The sequence below is a fragment of the Podarcis vaucheri genome (assembly GCF_965113315.1).
Source record: "Podarcis vaucheri genome assembly, chromosome: 14".
NCBI lineage: Eukaryota > Metazoa > Chordata > Lepidosauria > Squamata > Lacertidae > Podarcis > Podarcis vaucheri.
Window position 1 is genome coordinate 15,035,840 of NC_138752.1, and position 17,963 is coordinate 15,053,802.

The following is a 17,963-nucleotide window of genomic DNA, read 5'->3' on the forward strand; positions in this document are numbered from 1 at the left end:
AGCAGGCAGGTTGCTCACTGGAGCAAGACAGTTTGAGCATATTACACTGATCCTGGTCTGACTGCACTGACTACGAATTAGTTTCCGGGCCCAATTTAAAGTGCTGGATCGTCTTCGGAGGCCCCTCCTTGACATGACCAGAGATTTTCCGAGGACTGGGAGAAATTTACAGAGTATATCAAAAATTTCTGTGATGAGCAAATAACGTTCGTTGGCTTTCAAGAAGCTCTGTGAAATTACTGTTAGAAATATTGTTTCAAAAATATGATGTGATTAATAGTATTTGAGTGCAGTATAATATTGGGAAATGTGAGACAAGGATAAAAAACGGAAAATTATCAGACAAGCTGAGGGAAGTTCTGGAAAAAAGGGTTTAAGTTAAAAATGGATGTATAATTTTGTAAAAATGTTTTTTTAATGGAAAATCTAATTTAAAAAAATTATATATATAAAAAAGAGAGATCCAGAGGGTGGCAACATGAGATCGGGGCCTTCTCTGCAGTGGCCCCCCGTCTGTGGAATTCTCTCCCCAGGGGCGTTCGCCGGGCGCCTTCATTATACATCTTTAGACGCCAGGCAAAAACATTCCTCTTTAACCAGGCCTTTGGTTGATCCAATTTGCATCCTAGGCCCCTTTCAAATGTGTTTTTTTTGGGGGGGATATTGGGTTGTTTTTGTTTTTATTGGGTATTTTGTGGTTTTATATCTTGATTTTATTCTGTGAACCGCCCTGAGACCCCTGGCTATAGGGCAGTGTCTGGAAGGACAGATCGTGAAGCTGAGGCTCCAATACTTTGGCCACCTCATGAGAAGAGAAGACTCCGTGGAAAAGACCCTGATGTTGGGAAAGATGGAGGGCACAAGGAGAAGGGGACGACAGAGGGCGAGATGGCTGGACAGTGTTCTTGAAGCTACCAGCATGAGTTTGACCAAACTGCGGGAGGCAGTGGAAGACAGGAGTGCCTGGCACGCTCAGGTCCATGGCATCACAAAGAGTCGGACACGACTAAACGACTAAACAACAACAATAATAATGTCCTAGACACAGAGGGAAGGGTGTGGTGTGCTGGTGAAACATCGGTTTTGCATGCAGAAAGTTCCAGATTCAATATCCGGCACATCCAGGTAGGGCTTGGAGAGACTTCTACCTCTCACTTGGGTCAGGAACCATACAAATGACTGGTCTCACCCCGCTCTATAAAAGTAGAGTGGGGGACAAGGCAGGTATTGGGACAATGTCTTAACCAGTATTTTATTCTGGGAGTACTCAAGAGTACTCAAGTCATGCTCTGCCATAGACTTGTGAATTGTGTTACCTGTAAAAAGGTAAAGGTAAAGGACCCCTGGACGGTTAAGTCCAGTCAAAGGCAACTATGGGGTTGCGGTGCTCATCTCGCTTTCAGGCTGAGGGAGCCGACGCTTGTCCGCAGACAGCTTTTCGGGTCATGTGGCCAGCAGGACTAAACTGCCTCTGGCGCAACGGAACACCGTGACAGAAACCAGAGCGCATGGAAATGTCATTTACCTTCCCACCCCAGTGGTACCTATTTATCTACTTGCACTGGTATGCTTTTGACCGCTAGGTTGGCAGGAGCTGGGACAGAGCAACGGGAGCTCACTCCATCGTGGGGTTTCGAACCGCCGACCTTCCGATCGGCAAGCCCAAGAGGCTCAGTGGTTTAGACCACAGCGCCACCCGCTTTACCTGTAGCCTGTATCCTAATGCTTAGGCCATGTGCCAACATCATCAGTAAAACTTTCAGGTTTCCTCAAGTGGTGAGTCCAGTGTCCAAAGGAGGGAGCCAGGACACTGTGGCAAGAAGCATCTGAAGCTAACCTCCTGATGTAGGAATATAGGAAGCTGCCTTCTACCAAAACCATTGGTTTGTCTAGCTCCATATTGTAGACACTGATCAGCAGCAACTGTCCAAGGTTTCAGGCAGGAGTCTGGAGATGCAGCGAAGTTGAACCTGCAACCTTTTTCATGTAAATCAGGTGCTCATCCTCTGAGACACGGTTCTCTCCCTTCCCAAACGAAAAGGGCAGAGACCATTTGAGCAGCTTTGCTAAACGCTTTCTGAAATTTCCTATTATTAAGATTTAATAATGGCAATATTCTAATGCGACTTTTATGGACTGCAGAAGGAATGAGGCTCTGCCTACGCCAATAGAATGAGGTAATAATCTGAGTATTTACATCTGGCAACAATTGTATGTAGGTCCCAGTTTTGTAGAATAAAGGCCGTACCGAAGAGCAAGACCAGCATATGTGCTAGATTGGTGAATGCGAACTGCCTAATGTAAACCACAGATATAGGTTAGTTTCTGAAAAGGATAGAATCCAAAATGTGAAATGAGAAAGCATAACTTCAAACGCAAACACATTCTTGCACTAACAAGAGATGCTCAAGGATTTCGTTCATTACTCAGTTTTAGGTTATTTTTCTTGTAAACCAGTGTATACTGGTGAGAGTGTCAGGGTTGGACCTGTGAGACCAGTGTCCAAATTCCCATTAAACCATGAAAGAAGATTTCCCAGGATTCTTTGGGGAGAGCCATGACTGCTTATAAAAGTAGTATCAATGTTTGTTGCGGTATGGCTCCAATGTGTCAGTGTGACATCAGTGATACCTTGGTTCTCAAACGCCTTGATACTCAAACCAACTTGGAACCCAAACACTGCAAACATGGAAGTAGGTGTTCCGGTTTGCGAACTTTTTCCAGAAGCCAAACGTGCTCCATTTTGAGTGTTACACTTCCGATTTGAGTGCCACACTTTCGATTTGAGTGCCCTGCTTTCGTTTTGAGTGTTACGCTGAGGTCTGTTTTTGCTATTTATTTTGTGCTTTTGCGGCTTTTTTGTTTTGTTTTTGTGACTGTGTGGAACCCAGTTCAGCTACTGATTGATTGATTGATTGATTGGTTGTGTGACTGCAGTACATTGTTTATTGCTTTCATTTCATGGATCAATGGTCTCCTTAAATAGTACAATTCATGTTAAATTTCTGTTTCAGGGATTGTTTTTATAAGTCTGAAACGGATTAACCCATTTTGCATTACAGTGGTGCCCCGCAAGACGAATGCCTCGCAAGACAAAAAACTCGCTAGACGAAAGGTTTTTCCGTTTTCGATTTGCCTCGCAAGACGAATTTCCCTATGGGCTTGCTTCGCAAGACGAAAACATCTCGCGACTTTGTTTCCTTTGTCTAAAAACAAAGACATGTTTTGTTTATAAAGTTAATTTATGTTCCCTTCAATTTTTGAACTGCTCTTTACAAAATGTGTGACTTTAAAGAGCAGTTAATAAACTGTTGTTGTACCAAATTTGGCTTTGTTTGGACTTTTTTTGACCATAGGAACGCATTAATTGAATTTCAATGCATTCCTATGGGATTTCGTGATTCGCAAGACGAAAAATTCGCTAGACGACAAAAATTGCGGAACGAATTAATTTCGTCTTGCGGGGCACCACTGTACATTCTTTGGGAAAGCGTGCCTTGGTTTTCAAACACTTTGGTTTTGGAACGGACTTCCGGAACGGATTAAGTTTGAGAACCAAGGTACCACCATACAATGTTCAACTCACTCAGCACGGAGCAATACTTTTCTCTTCCTTCCATTTTGCAGCGGTTACCTGTCAACACAGCAAACTTTATTTTCCTAATAATCATTTTTTAAAAAATGCCTCTACCTATGCAAAATAATACAGGGGTGAGGAAATAATTCAAAGTAGAGGTTCTGAAAGGGCAGGAGAAAACAAACGAACAAAAAACAAACAAACAAACAAAAAAAGCTACAGTGCCAATAACTCTTTGAGGTTAACAGTTAACAGACTGCAAATTAGCTAGGGGTTTCCAAAATGGTATTTATTTAGGGCGGCACAAGCTAGTGCAGCTTGGGTTTGTGAATGCAGATCTGGGAGGTGACTGCTTTTGCTGTTAAGAAATACGGTTTTGGCAAGGACCTCACGGTCAGAAAGCTGCATTGTATTAAGCATCCGAGATGGAAAAACTGGACCCCATTGGGAGAGGAGCGATGGCTTTTGTGGTGAAAGGGAATGATTTATTAGCTGAAGAGAGTCAAATCTGCTAAAATGTATGTTTTGGCTGAGCATCTGTAAGGGCGGGGACACAAGTGTTGAAGGGAGAAGTGATACAGGGGACTGTTGTTTTTAGGGAGGGAGGGAGGGAGGGAAGGAGGGAGGGAAGAAGAAGAAGAAGAAGAAGAAGAAGAAGAAGAAGAAGAAGAAGAAGAAGAAGAAGAAGAAGAAGAATTATTTATTATTTATACTCCACCCATCTGGCTGGGCTTCCCCAGCCACTCTGGGCGGCTTCCCAAAAAAATATTAAAATACTCTAATACATCAAACATTAAAAGCTTCCCTAAACAGGGCTGCCTTCAGATGTCTTCTAAAAGTCTGGTAGTTGTTGTTCTCTTTGACATCTGGTGGAAGGGTGTTCCACAGGGAGGGCGCCACTACCGAGAAGGCCCTCTGCCTGGTTGCCTGTAACTTGGCTTCTCGCAGTGAGGAAACCGCCAGAAGGCCCTCGGTGCTGGACCTCAGTGTCCGTGAAGAACGATGGGGGTGGAGATGCTCCTTCAGGTATACAGGACCAAGGCCGTTTAGGGCTTTAAAGGTCAGCACCAACACTTTGAATTGTGCTCGGAAACGTACTGGGAGCCAGTGTAGGTCTTTTAAGACCGGTGTTACATGGTCTCAGCGGCCGCTCCCAGTCAGCAGTCTAGCTGCCGCATTCTGGATTAGTTGTAGTTTCCGGGTCACCTTCAAAGGTAGCTCCACGTAGAGTGCATTGCAGTAGTCCAAGCGGGAGATAACCAGAGCATGCACCACTCTAGCAAGGCAGTCCGCAGGCAGATAGGGTCTCAGCCTGCGTACCAGATGGAAGAAGAAGAAGAAGAGGAGGAGGAGGAGGAGGAGGAGGAAGAAGGAGGAGGAGGAGGAGGAAGTTGGCTTCAAAACTCTCCTGCTTTTGGATTATGTTTATGGAATTTGGTGCAAACCAAAGTAACCTAGAAGCAGCTCTGCTTCTCACACTTTTGGAAACTGAGCTATATAGATAAATAAACCTTTCTCTCTCACTTCCATGTATGTAAAACTTACATATTACAAAGGCACTAAGGCAGAGACCCGCCAACAAGAAGAGGACCCTCTCAGCAGAGGCCATCTGAATCCAGAGCATCTTTCCCCAAATTTCTCCTATCAGTAGAAGGACAGTCGTAACAAAACGGTGCTGGGACCTGGAAGTATTCACTAATAGAAGAAATTATATTTCTGGGCTGCCTCCGACTGCATACATCCAACATTTCATTCCAGAATTGAGAGTGGGTACTTGTCTTTTTCTGCATAGTCCACACACAATCTAGATCCATTGCATATTTTTGGCCCGGGAAAGCACTTCTTGAGAAACTGTTTCTTTCCAGAAATAAAAGGTCATTGCTGATTGATACTGCATTATGCCACAGTGTGTCCGTTTGAAAATGGGTGAAAATATTTCAATCTGCTTGTGAAAATTATCAGAGATCGCAAAGAAAGGAATATATGATAACAACAAGAAGAGAAAGAAAGTAATAAAGGACTATCTAGATTGAACTGGATAGAACTGTCTAATTAAAGCAGTAATATAAGTGATGTTTGGACTCGTTCGGAGTTTTGGACTCGTACGGAGCTTGATGTATGGGTACCCCCAACAAAATTTAAAATTTGGCTGTATAATTTGGAACTAATGTGATTTGGATAATGTGATGTGATTGGCCTGTTAATAAAAATTATTTTAAAAAAAGAAAAGAAAATGGGTGAAAATAAATCCAGGCAATTGGTGGCGGGGGGCTGTATCCACCCCTGCACAATGATGTTGTGGGTGGGCATATGCCAAGATTGCAACCACCACTTCCTTCCTCATTCACCCAGGGCAGGGGTCTGCAACCTTTAAGACAAAAAGAGCCACTTGGACCTGTCTCCGAAGAAAAAGAAACTGGGAGCCGCAAAACTGGTCATTATAAAAATAACTTTTTTGTCACTTTTTTATTATTTCTTTGTTTGACCCCTCAGAATTACTCCTCCTCATAGAAATAAACATTAAATTAACAAGTTACCTTTTTTGTGTGTGTGTTCTTCACTCCCCTTCAAAACAGTGACCAGTGTACATGCCCCCTTTCAATGCAGTGACCAGCGTACATGCCCCTTACAATGTAGCGGGCGGGCGGGCAGGAAGGTGACGTCGGGACGGTGCGTGACTAACGCACGCACCGCCCCATGCAACGTCACAGCCAGTACAGCACCCGCCACAGTGGGGAGTGTCGGGGCGCACAATGCGCCTCCTCCCCTCGCTAGTATCCGTCCCGGAGCCGCGGCAAAGGTGTAAAAGAGCCACATGCGGATCCAGAGCCACGGGTTGCAGACCTCTGACCCAGGGCATCTACAGAGAGGGAAAGGCGTGGCCAGCCTGATCAAGGTGGAGCGTTTTCAAATGTCCATCAAGTAATCCAGAATCAATCTAGATTGAGGTGAAAATGACTGGGAAAATCAGAAACCAGGAAGACGAAGACTTTAATAAAGACTGGAGGAAATTTATATTGTATAGTGGTACCTCGGGTTACAGATGCTTCAGGTTACACACTCCGCTAACCCAGAAATCGTACCTCGGGTTAAGAACTTTGCCTCAGGATGAGAACAGAAATTGCGCGGTGGCAGCAGGAGGCACCATTAGCTAAAATGGTACCTCAGGTTAAGAACAGTTTCAGGTTAAGAACAGACCTCCAGAACGAATTAAGTACTTAACCCAAGGTACCACTGTACTTAGAAGACCACCGTAAACAATTGAGCTCTTTAAAAGGACTTAAGTAGCGCTTGTGAGTTAACAGAGACTTACGATATAAATGATAAATGGAATAAATGGAGGACATACGCAACAGAAAGGAATAAACATGGAACCCGTGGAAAGGTGGAGGGAGGTCCAAAGATTCGAAAGAATCTTGTATCTGTTTTTTTCTTTCTTTCTTATTTATGCTTGATGAGAATGTTAACAAATAATTGGAAAATTAATAAAACTTTTAATTTAAAAAATGCAATCAATCTAGATTGAAAGCAGCATGTTGAGGAGGAGCATGAATGATTCTGGACACATTTTTGTGCCACAAGCGTGCTGTTGGGGTTGCAGCTCCTTTTACAGTTGAAGATTTTCCTGCTGGATTTCTGCATGAATGGAAGCAGCCGATTGAATTGGCTTCGGCAGCCGGGTGGAAAGTATAAATTGAGGACAAGCTAGGAAGAGAGCCCACTCCAAAAGCAACAGGGTACCCCCAGTGAGAAAACACCAAGGCAACAAACAAGTTTGGCAAGCTGTGCAAGCAGGGTGTCGAGATGAAGATCTCCCAGTTTCGAAAATCAGGCTATTCATTTACCGTTTCTACAGACCAGGAAGGCTTTTTTTTACCCATGCTCCCAGCACCACCGCCACCCGGGTGCGCGCAATTTGTGCAAGCACAATACCTACACAAACTATAAAATAATCCAGCCTGGAATTTTTTCACATTGCCCTGATTATTATGATGCTAACCATGCATGCTCATTCTTTGAGTTTAAGTAAATAGGACCACCCCCTCTGCTTTTACAGTAGTGCTTATAGAAACCATGTGTCTGGCACACAGTATAACAAACTACAAAAGGGAGAGAGAGAAAAGCGGTGATTGCTAAGACTGCCACCCTCTTTCCTGGCAAGCATGGTAGTTAAGTCGGTCAACAAGTAAAAAAAAGGGGGGAGTTTGAAGCCCATAGGAGGGAGCCACGCAGAAGGGACACAATTGGGCAAGTGGTCAGACTGCCATTCACACTGCCCTCCCTCTCAGGCCCCCATACGCTGTACAGCAGCGGGGGGTGGCATTCAGAAGAGCTCCCATATACAATGGCTACCTCCATTTTAAATCCATAGAACATAATGCCCTGGCCCATAGACCTGTTAAATGTATTGATCCCATGGAGAAACTGTTGCATCATTGCATGCACAATGCAGGAACTTTTCCTCGGAACACGTTCCCATCATGGTGAGCTAATTGATTAATAATAATGATGATAATAATTTATTATTTATACCCCGCCCATTTGGCTGGGTTTCCCCAGCCACTCTGAGCGTCTCCCAACAAAATATTAAAAATACAATAAAACTTCCCTAAACAGGGCTGCCTTCAGATGTCTTCTAAAAGTCAGATAGTTGTTTATTTCCTTGACATCTGATCGGAGGGCGTTCCACCAGGCGGGCACCACCACGAAGAAGGCCCTCTGCCTGGTCCCCTGTAGCTTCACTTCTTGCAGTGAGGGAACCGCCAGAAGGCCCTCGGAGCTGGACCTCAGTGTCCAGGCTGAACAATGGGGGTGAAAACGCTCCTTCAGGTATACTGGGATGTGGCCGTTTAGGGCTTTAAAGGTCAGCACCAACACTTGAACTCTGCTCAGAAACGTACTGGGAGCAGATGTAGGTCTTTCAGGACCGGTGTTATATGGTCTTGGTGGCCACTCCCAGTCACCAGTCTAGCTGCCGCATTCTGGATTAGTTGCAGTTTCCGGGTCACCTTCAAAGGGAGCCCCATGTAGAGCGCATTGCAGTAGTCCAAGCGGGAGAGAACCAGAGCATGCACCACTCTGGAGAGACAGTCTGCAAGCAGGTAGGGTCTCCGTCGGATTACCAGATGGAGCTGGTAACTCTGTGTGTGGGCATCATGTGGGCATTCTTGCCAAGCACTCCTGACTGGTGGGTTATGTTAATTTCCTGGGATCTTGTGGGGATATCGGCCGTGGATCCCCCTTTGTGGAATGCTCTCCCCAGGGAAGTTTGCCTGGTGCCTTCATTATACACCTTCAGGCACCAGGCAAAACGTACCTCTTCAACCAGGCCTTGGGCTGATTGACATCCGATGCCCTTTTAAATGTGTTGTGGCAGGGGGGATTATCAGTTTGTGCCCCTATTTTTATTATGTATATTGTGTTTTTATATTGCAATTTTATGGTGTGAACCACCTTGAGATCTACAAGTGAAGGGTGGTATACAAATACAAAGGGCAGGATATAAATAAATAAAATAAAAAAATTAACAAATAGTAATTTTTCTGCAACTTTTGTGTTTTCTACTTGTGCATTTCCCCCTTTCCTTCACAGGCTGGTTCTGTACCGGATACAGTGGACATTTTGTTGGCATAGTGGTGCTACAGCTCTGCTCTTTTCAAAATATGAGTATAGGATTGGTCTGGAACGGCACTGTATTTTGCATTATTCTGCTAATACAAAACAAAAAGGTTATGAAGAAGCAGAACTGGTTTAGTGGTGTAGTTCCTGAATACTATCAAAACATTTGCCAAATTATATAGGTGGATTTGAGGCACAATCTACTCCAAAGAGAAATACTGGATCATATTTTGATTATTCTCCCTTTAAAACTACTCCCCTTAAAATCACTCCTCTCTGAGGAGAGGAATATCCATCACTGATGTTTCTCTGCCATCTAGTGGATATTAAAAACACCAAAATAGATATTTTATTCTTTATAAAAGATAATGCCCACCAGCGTAACCACATAATCCTATGCATGTCTACTCAGAAGTAAGGCCCGTTTTGAGTTGCATGAGTCTGCCAGGTAAGTGTTTATAGGATCGCAGCATAAGTACGTGTGATGTGTGACTACAAAGAGACAGGCTGGAAGGACCCAGACAGAGGAGTCGTTCAGAGCAGAGCAGGAAAAGCAAATCCTTCTGACACACACAAAGCACAGAACGATGTCAGCCTTTAATGATGGGATTTTCTTCCTACGATAGGCTTTCTAATCAAAACAGATACGCAGTATGAAACCTTGTGGCGAACGCGCACAGAAACTTGGGGCTGTATCCAGTGTGAATTCTACTCAAAGTAGATGCCTTGATCATGACTAACGCCCCAAGGTAGAATCTCACAACAGCTCTCGGCACCTAGTGCTTTTTTTCTTCAAAAATGTTTAGGGATTCTCTCATTTTGACTCAAGAGAATCACCATTTTATAGTTCAAATTGGGGAAAATAAATACAGTAAATGGACAAAAGTACGAAGATTCACAAAATGTTTAGGGGTATGTGTACCCCCAGAAAAAAAGCACTGTCGGCACCCATCACAAACTACACTTCCCAGGATTCCTTGAGGGAAGCTATGGCTGTTTAAAGTGGTACAGTACTGCTATAACTATACAGTGCAGATTGTGTCTAATGTAGGCCCATTAATTTCATTGCGTCTACTCTGAGCAGAGCTTAGGTACATCTCATAATTTCATGCGCCCAGTAGCTGAAATCTTTTTGGTAGTCCTTGTGCAATATTTTGTGCTGTTATTCCAAAGTACACAATTGTGAGGAAACACTGGGCTATGCCAGGAGCTTTCAACAATGTGCAATAACAGAGCCCTGAGTGCTCACTGGAAGGACAGATCCTGAAGCTGAGGCGCCAATACTTTGGCCACCTCATGGGAAGAGAAGATTCCCTGGAAAAGATCCCGATGTTGGGAAAGATTGAGGGCACAAGGAGAAGGGAACGACAGAGGACGAGATGGTTGGACAGTGTTCTTGAAGCTACTAACATTAATGGAAGACAGGAGTGCCTGGCGTGCTCTGGTCCATGGGGTCACAAAGAGTCAGACACGACTAAACAACAACATGTATACAAGAGCAGGCTTGCAAATAGCCACTCGCCTGGTAGCATGTGATGAGTAAGAATTGTTTCCAGCTGACCACTTCTGTAAACTGGAAGAGAGCTGGTTCTCCTCTCTCCTCCCCAGATCATTGATATTCCACAAATAATTAGCAAGGCATGTGTGGACACACAGATGAGCAAAGATTTCTGTGGGATAGTAACTTTGATGGACTTATTTTCAAGGTAGCAGCATGAGAGTATCCCCAATATCATCCAACACAATCACCTACCGGTTCATAGCTTGATCCAAGTAAAACTGCCACCTAATAATAATAATAATAATAATAATAATAATAATAATATCTTTATTGTCACTGCCCCCTTCGGGGACAACGAAATTACTTGACTGCTCCATAAAGACACTAATTAAACAATACAGTATAATACAGCAAGGGAGATTAGATGACTTTCAAAGTCCGGGCTTCCCATTCAGGGCCGAGATCGCTCTGGAGAAGAAGCTGTTCTTAAGACGGCTCGTTCTTGTCTTCATCGTCCTGTATCTCCATCCCGACGGCAAAAGCTCGAAGAGACAGTGACCAGGATGCGATGGATCTTTTACTATGTCCAGTGCCTTCCTATGGCACCTTGTGGCACAAATCTGCTCTAAGGTGGAGAGTGGGCAGCCAACAATGCTATCTGCTGCCTTAACAACCCTGCACAACCCCATCCTGTCCTGGGTAGTACAGCTTCCGTACCACACACATAAGCCATAAGTGAGCACGCTCTCAATGGCACAGTGATAGAAGGCAAGCAGCAGTTTCTGCGGAAGATGGTTTTTCCTTAGTATTCTCAAAAAGTACAGTCTCTGCTGCGCCTTCTTCACAAGCCCCCTTGTGTTGACACTCCAGGACACACAAATATATGGCAAAGTTAGAAAATAATATGGATAAAAGTGAGTGATATAAAATTTAGATGGTGAAATAATATGCAGTTGAAAAGGCTAATAATAGGACCCATGGAGGTTAAGGTGGGAAGTCTAGAAATTCGGAGACATCTCTATGGATATGCATTTTGTATTGTCATAACTCTACACTTGTAAAAGCAAATAAAAATTATTTCGGGGGAGTCTAGGCCTTGCCGATCAGAAGGTCAGCGGTTCGAATCCCTGTGACAGGGTGAGCTCCCATTGTTCGGTCCCTGCTCCTGCCAACTTAGCATTTCGAAAGCACGTCAAAGTGCAAGTAGATCAATAGGTACCGCTCCGGTGGGAAGGAAACCGGCGTTTCCATGCGCTGTTCTGGTTCGCCAGAAGCAGCTTAGTCATGCTGGCCACATGACCAGGAAGCTGTATGCCGGCTCCCTCGGCCAATAAAGCGAGATGAGCACCGCAACCCCAGAGTCGGCCACGACTGGACCTAATGGTCAGGGGTCCCTTTACCTTTTTAACCCTTTCTAAATACATATGTGTGAAGGCCTGGCCGTGCCATGCACTCTGCACATGCATGAGACTCTTAAGCTCAGAGTCTTGGGTTCCAGCTTCACATTCGGCAAAAGATTCCTGCATTGCAGGAAGTTGGACTGGATTTATATTCTATAAATTTATAAAGCTTTACACTGAGGCTATTGGCCCATTTTGCCTCATCTTGTCTGGTCCGTCTAACAGCGGCATTCCAAGGCCTCACAGTGAGGTCTTTCCAAGGTTTCCTCCTTGAGATCCTTTTAAGTGAAAGCCACACCTTGTGCATGCAAATATGTGCCATGTTACTGAAACTCAGCTCAACGGAAAGATCGCTGCAGAGACTGTCTGCAGCCAGACTTCTACATTTGGAATATGAAGCAAGCTCACTCCTGCCCTCTGGCAGCCAAAGCCAGAAGTTATTCTCTCATTTACCAACTGCAGCACTGGCTGAGGCTCCTAGAAGTGTCTTTTCTTTTTCTTTTAAAAAACAATTGTTATTTGGTTTTACAAGCGTAAAGTTATAACAATACAGTAGTACCTTGGGTTAAGTACTTAATTCATTCCGGAGGTCCGTTCTTAACCTGAAACTGTACTTATCCTGAAGCACCACTTTAGCTAATGGGGCCTCCTGCTGCTGCTGCCGCACTGCCGGAGCACAATTTCTGCTCTCATTCTGAAGCAAAGTTCTTAACCTGCAGCACTATTTCTGGGTTAGCAAAGTCTGTAACCTGAAGCGTATGTAACCGGAGGTACCACAGTACCAAATAAAGGTCCACACAGTGAAATTTCTCTTAATCCCTCGACTCCCCCTGCCATTCCCTCCTTGGGTCTTATTGTGAACGTTTTCGACTGCATCTTGTTTCGTAATCTATGTTTTGAATCTGTCCATATTGTACAGTCAAACCTCGGTTGTCCAGCGTAATCCATTCCGGAAGCCTGTCCGGCTTCTGAAATGTTTGACAACCGAGGTGCGGCTTCCGATTGGCTGCAGGAGCTTCCTGCACTAAAGCAGAAACCGCATCGGGCATTCGGCTTCCAAAAAACGTTCAAAAACCGGAAGACTTACTTCCGGGTTTTCAGCTTTCAGGAGCCGAAACATTACAAAACAGAGGCATTTGGGAACCAAGGTTTGACTCTAATTGTTACAAGTGTTATTAAAATTCTGCTGATGTTTTCATCTGCTTACAGTGGTCTCCTAAGTACAGTCATACCTTGGTTTTCAAATGCCTTGGGAGTTGAATGTTTTGGCTCCCGAACGATCGAAAACCGGAAGTGAGTGTTCTGGTTTTCTAATGTTCTTTGGAACCCAAATGTTTGATGTGGCTTCCGATTGGCTGCAGGAACCTTGGTTCCTGAATGTTTTGGAAGTCAAACGGACTTCCGGAACGGATTCCGTCCAACTTCCAAGGTACCACTGTATATTATAAATTTTTCCCATTCTTTCTTAAAGTTTTTGTCTTCTTGGTTCCTGAGCTTTCTGGTCAGTTTTGCCATTTCAGCATAGTCCATCCGCTTAGTTTGCCATTCCTCTCTGGTCAGGACTCTAGAAGTGTCTTAAGCAGAACAAAAAAAAACACCTCTGTGCTCTCTTTTCCAGTACTGTTTCTCACGGATCTAGCCCTGTCGCTTTTGAATTATGGTGCTGGAGGAGACTCTTGAGAGTCCCATGGACTGCAAGAAGATCAAACCTATCCATTCTGAAGGAAATCAGCCCTGAGTGCTCACTGGAAGGACAGATTGTGAAGCTGAGGCTTCAATACTTTGGCCACCTCGTGTGAAGAGAAGACTCTCTGGAAAAGACCCTGATGTTGGGAAAGATGGAGGGCACAAGGAGAAGGGGACGACAGAGGACGAGATGGTTGGACAGTTTTCTCAAAGCTAGCAGCATGAGTTTGACCAAACTGTGGGTGGCAGCGGAAGACAGGAGTGCCTGGCGTGCTCTGGTCCATGGAGTCACAAAGAGTCGGACATGACTAAATGACTAAACAACAACAGTTTCTACATTATCAGTGTTATTGCAATCCTGCTAATGTTTTCATCTGCTTACACTGGTCTCTCAAGTAAATTGTAATCCCCCCCCCCCCATTCTTTATTAAAGTTTTGGTCTTTGGGTCTTCGCGAGTAGCTGAGATTGTTCAATCGGTAAATCATGAGACTCTTAATCTCATGGTTGTGGGTTCAAGACAAAAGATTCTTGCATTGCAGAGGGTTGGACTAGATGTCCCTCGCAGTCCCTTCCATTGTATTCTGTGATAATAATAAATCAACATAATTTCACTTTATAATCTAAGAGACAGATGAGAGGAAATATTATTAGGAGCACCTCTGTGGTGTAGTGGTTAGAATGTTAAGACAAGTACCTGGGAGTTTGGGGTTCAAATCACTGGGTGACCTTGGGGCAGTTACTGCCTCTCACCCTAAAATACCTCAGGATTGTTGTGGGGATTAAATGAGAAGGAAGAGAACTATGTATGTCACCTTGAGCTTCTTGGAGGAAAAGGTGAGTATTTTTCTATTTATAAAGCTAAAATCCTAACCTGAGCATACCTGGAGTAAGTCCCCAATGAATTTACTCACTTCTGAACAGGTCCGGTTAGCACTGCACTGTAAAATAAATTAACATGTATGTATAAAAATCCTAATGACATTTATTTAGAAGTCCTACTGAGACCAACAGGACTTGCTCCCTCGATGGAACGTGTTGAATTTTTCAAATACCAAAAATGAGGGGTATAAAACGTTTTAACGTGACTTGGGAATTCAAAAGATATTTGGGTGCAACTTATGTAATTTATTTTGCTTAGTATGTAAAATCTGTGCAAAATTGCATAGAAGTCATTAAAAATGATTGCCAAGTACTTGCAGTTTTTTATATTATTATTATTTTTTTCTACATTTCAGGTTTATACATTTCACTGATTTTACAATCATTTTAACATTTCAAAACTTGACTTCCTCCCCCCCCCTTTCTGCGGTTCCTTAAATTTATTTTTAATTCTTTCTGCATATTCAAATTAACTTAATTTGCTCATTTTTTCATCTACTTTAAATATATACTCTTATATACTACAGTGGCAAGAATGTCACTAGCCCCAAAATGGAAAGCAGAAGTCCCAGCAAAAGAAGAATGGATACAAAAACTTGTGGAATATGGAGAAATGGCGAAAATTACCGGAAGAATAAGAAATCAAGATAACATTTTTTTTAATACAGTAAAAGAATGGAAATGATTTGTTTAATATTTACAGATAAATTATAAACCGGTAAGAACATTGGTAGGATTATTGTAATAACCTGCACTTACATAAGAGCATATATTATTATTATTAAGCACTACCTGACATTTTCAGAAGGTAAAATTAAAATTCTTTGGTTTTCAGAGAACAGTTATGTGCTTTTTAATACGACCTAGGTTTACCAAACTAAATGCTGCGCAATCTGAAAAATAATAGCAGGTTTGAATTTCTCGCACCCAAAAACATATTTTCATCGAATAAAGTTGCAAAAATTAAGTTTTACCCCCCCAAAAAAAAAATAAACCTCACAAAGCTTCCTAACACAACTGCTCCCACGCCTCTCTCAATAAAATAGACACCTCCCTTTTTGCAAACTATGCGCCACCCAACGTCCAACCAGAAGCCTGTTCCTCTTTCATTTGTCCCACCCACTACCACCACCCCCATTCTCTGATTGGAACCTTCCACTCCACATCCGCTTTCGATGGGACCGGAGGAAAAGCGACTCGCTCCAAGGGTTCGTCTGATTGCCTTCTTTTGCGGGGAGAATTGATTGCCAGGCCTGTTAGCCAATTAGCGGGCTGCGCTGTACCATTTCCTTTCCCCTTTCCCTTTGCTTGCTTGCAAAGAAGGAGAAAATGCCTTTAAATCGCTGGTGCTTGGTGAGTGTTTAGGCTGCAGTCTTCTTATACCTGTCTACCTGAGATATGCAGGCGCTTTTCTTCTTTGTTTCATCAGAAACTTGCCTTTCATCTTTATTTTATTCCTTCTGAAATAACGCTTAATTATTCACATTTCTGAGCCGCATCCATAAATCCCATCAGATAAACGGGGCAGCAAGACAATGGAAAATAATTATCATTAATCCCAATGCTGCCCTAAAATGCCGGCTAGAGCAATGGTCGTATCTTAATTAGGTATTAAATTTGTATACTGCCCTTCATCCGAATAGCCCAGGGCAGCTCACGACAGAAAAAAACCAAAACAAAATGAGAATATAAAATGCATAATATTTATTTTTTTTAGAAAGTCTTGGTTCAGTTACCGGGGGGGGGGTCTCCATCTCCCACCTGAGGAAAAATCCTGCAGACACTCAAGCTTTTGGAAATTAAACTGGGAAATGTTGCTTTTTGTGGCTGTATTTCATGTATGGCTTGGGATGCCTGTCTCTGGGAATGGGTTCCTTTGTGTTTATTCCTTTGTGTTTACTGGGTTTTTAAAAAAGCAATAAAGCAGGATATAAATTTGATGAAATAATTGTGTACCTATCCTTGAGCATTTTGCTTTCAGAATTGAGTTTGTGTGTTGGAAGATAGGGTATAATAAGAAGCCACTTAAGCCATTGTCAGGCTATTGCTCCATCTAGGCCAGCATTGCCTACTCGGACTGGCAGCAGCTTCACCTGATGCTTCTTCAGCTACTTGATGCTTTTCGTTGGGATTGATCTTGTAACCTTCTGTATGAAAAGCCTAGGCTCTAGCAATGGGCTTTACTGGCTTCCTATAACTACTGGCTGGGTTGAGAGCTAGTCAACAAAAGGCCTGCTAAGGCTACCTAAAAATTGTGGCCTCTTGCCCCCATATTGTGGCAGCTGGCTGCCCATAACAACGAGGGAAAGGTCTTCTGCATGTATCCAAAGATCAGCTTTTCTTGTTTGTGAATTGTGAATTGGTGGTTAAAAGGGGTTTCAGGGCAGAGGACAGATTCAAAGTGAGTGCTGCTGCCTCTATGTTGGTTATGCTGGTAGAGGAAAATTGCAGTATATATAAATAGGCAACATTACATGCATGAAGATCGTATAAGCATCTTATTTTACCAGGTAGGTGTGTGTGTGTGTGTGTGTGTGTGTGTGTGTATACTTCTAAAGGCTACATTTTCTAATAGGCAGCCTCCCAGGGGATACATGCCCAGAAGCAAAGGTGAGCGGAACATTAATTTTTACCTTTATACTGTAAAAGGTGATTTTGGTTCCCCTGTTTCATTTTTGTCAGGCTTGTGTTGGTTAAATGTTTAGTTGGGGTTGGTGGTTACTTTAATTTGGGTATAACTGTAAACTTGTTGTTGTTGTTATTTGTTTTTATTGGTTTGCATGTTGCTTGTATAGGATACCTTGTTTTTTAATGTTTGATGTTTTGTGTTTTATATGTTGCAAGCCACCCAGAGTGGCTGGGGAGGACCCAGCCAGATGGGTGGGATATAAATTAAATTATTATTATTATTATTACAGTAGGCCTGTTTCTACATACATTCTTAGATCCCTCTTTCTCCTGTGTCCTGGCAAGCAAAAAATACAATCGGGGGTCAAGGGCACATTCTAGCCAGGCAAAAGAACTTGGGGAGGATGTAAAGCAGGTGAAGGATGTGGCCTGGGAAGAAGGACTGGGGCTAGGAATTGTCTGAGGGCCATATAAAGAGGCTTGGAGGGCCATTGGTCCTCTCAGTTTGAGGTCCTCCATCCATGTCTTAGATAAACTATTCAGGAAAGGCAGAGCCCTTCACATTCTGTGATTCAGAAAAGTATTTCTTTTTCAGGCAAATTTTATGTATGGAATGATAACAGAAAGGCTCTTCAGATGTACAGTGGTACCTTAGGTTACATACACTTCAGA

The 17,963-nt window shown here is 43.3% G+C and overlaps 2 protein-coding genes across 3 annotated transcripts in view; both read left to right on the forward strand.

Annotated features, from left to right (window-relative positions):
- Positions 1-17,963, forward strand: part of LOC309518517 (normal mucosa of esophagus-specific gene 1 protein-like) — a 139,044-nt gene that overhangs the window by 90,468 nt on the left and 30,613 nt on the right. The gene's annotated exons all lie outside the window — the stretch shown is intronic.
- LOC309518518 (normal mucosa of esophagus-specific gene 1 protein-like) overlaps positions 1-17,963 on the forward strand; it is a 104,595-nt gene that overhangs the window by 46,318 nt on the left and 40,314 nt on the right. The window lies entirely within an intron of this gene.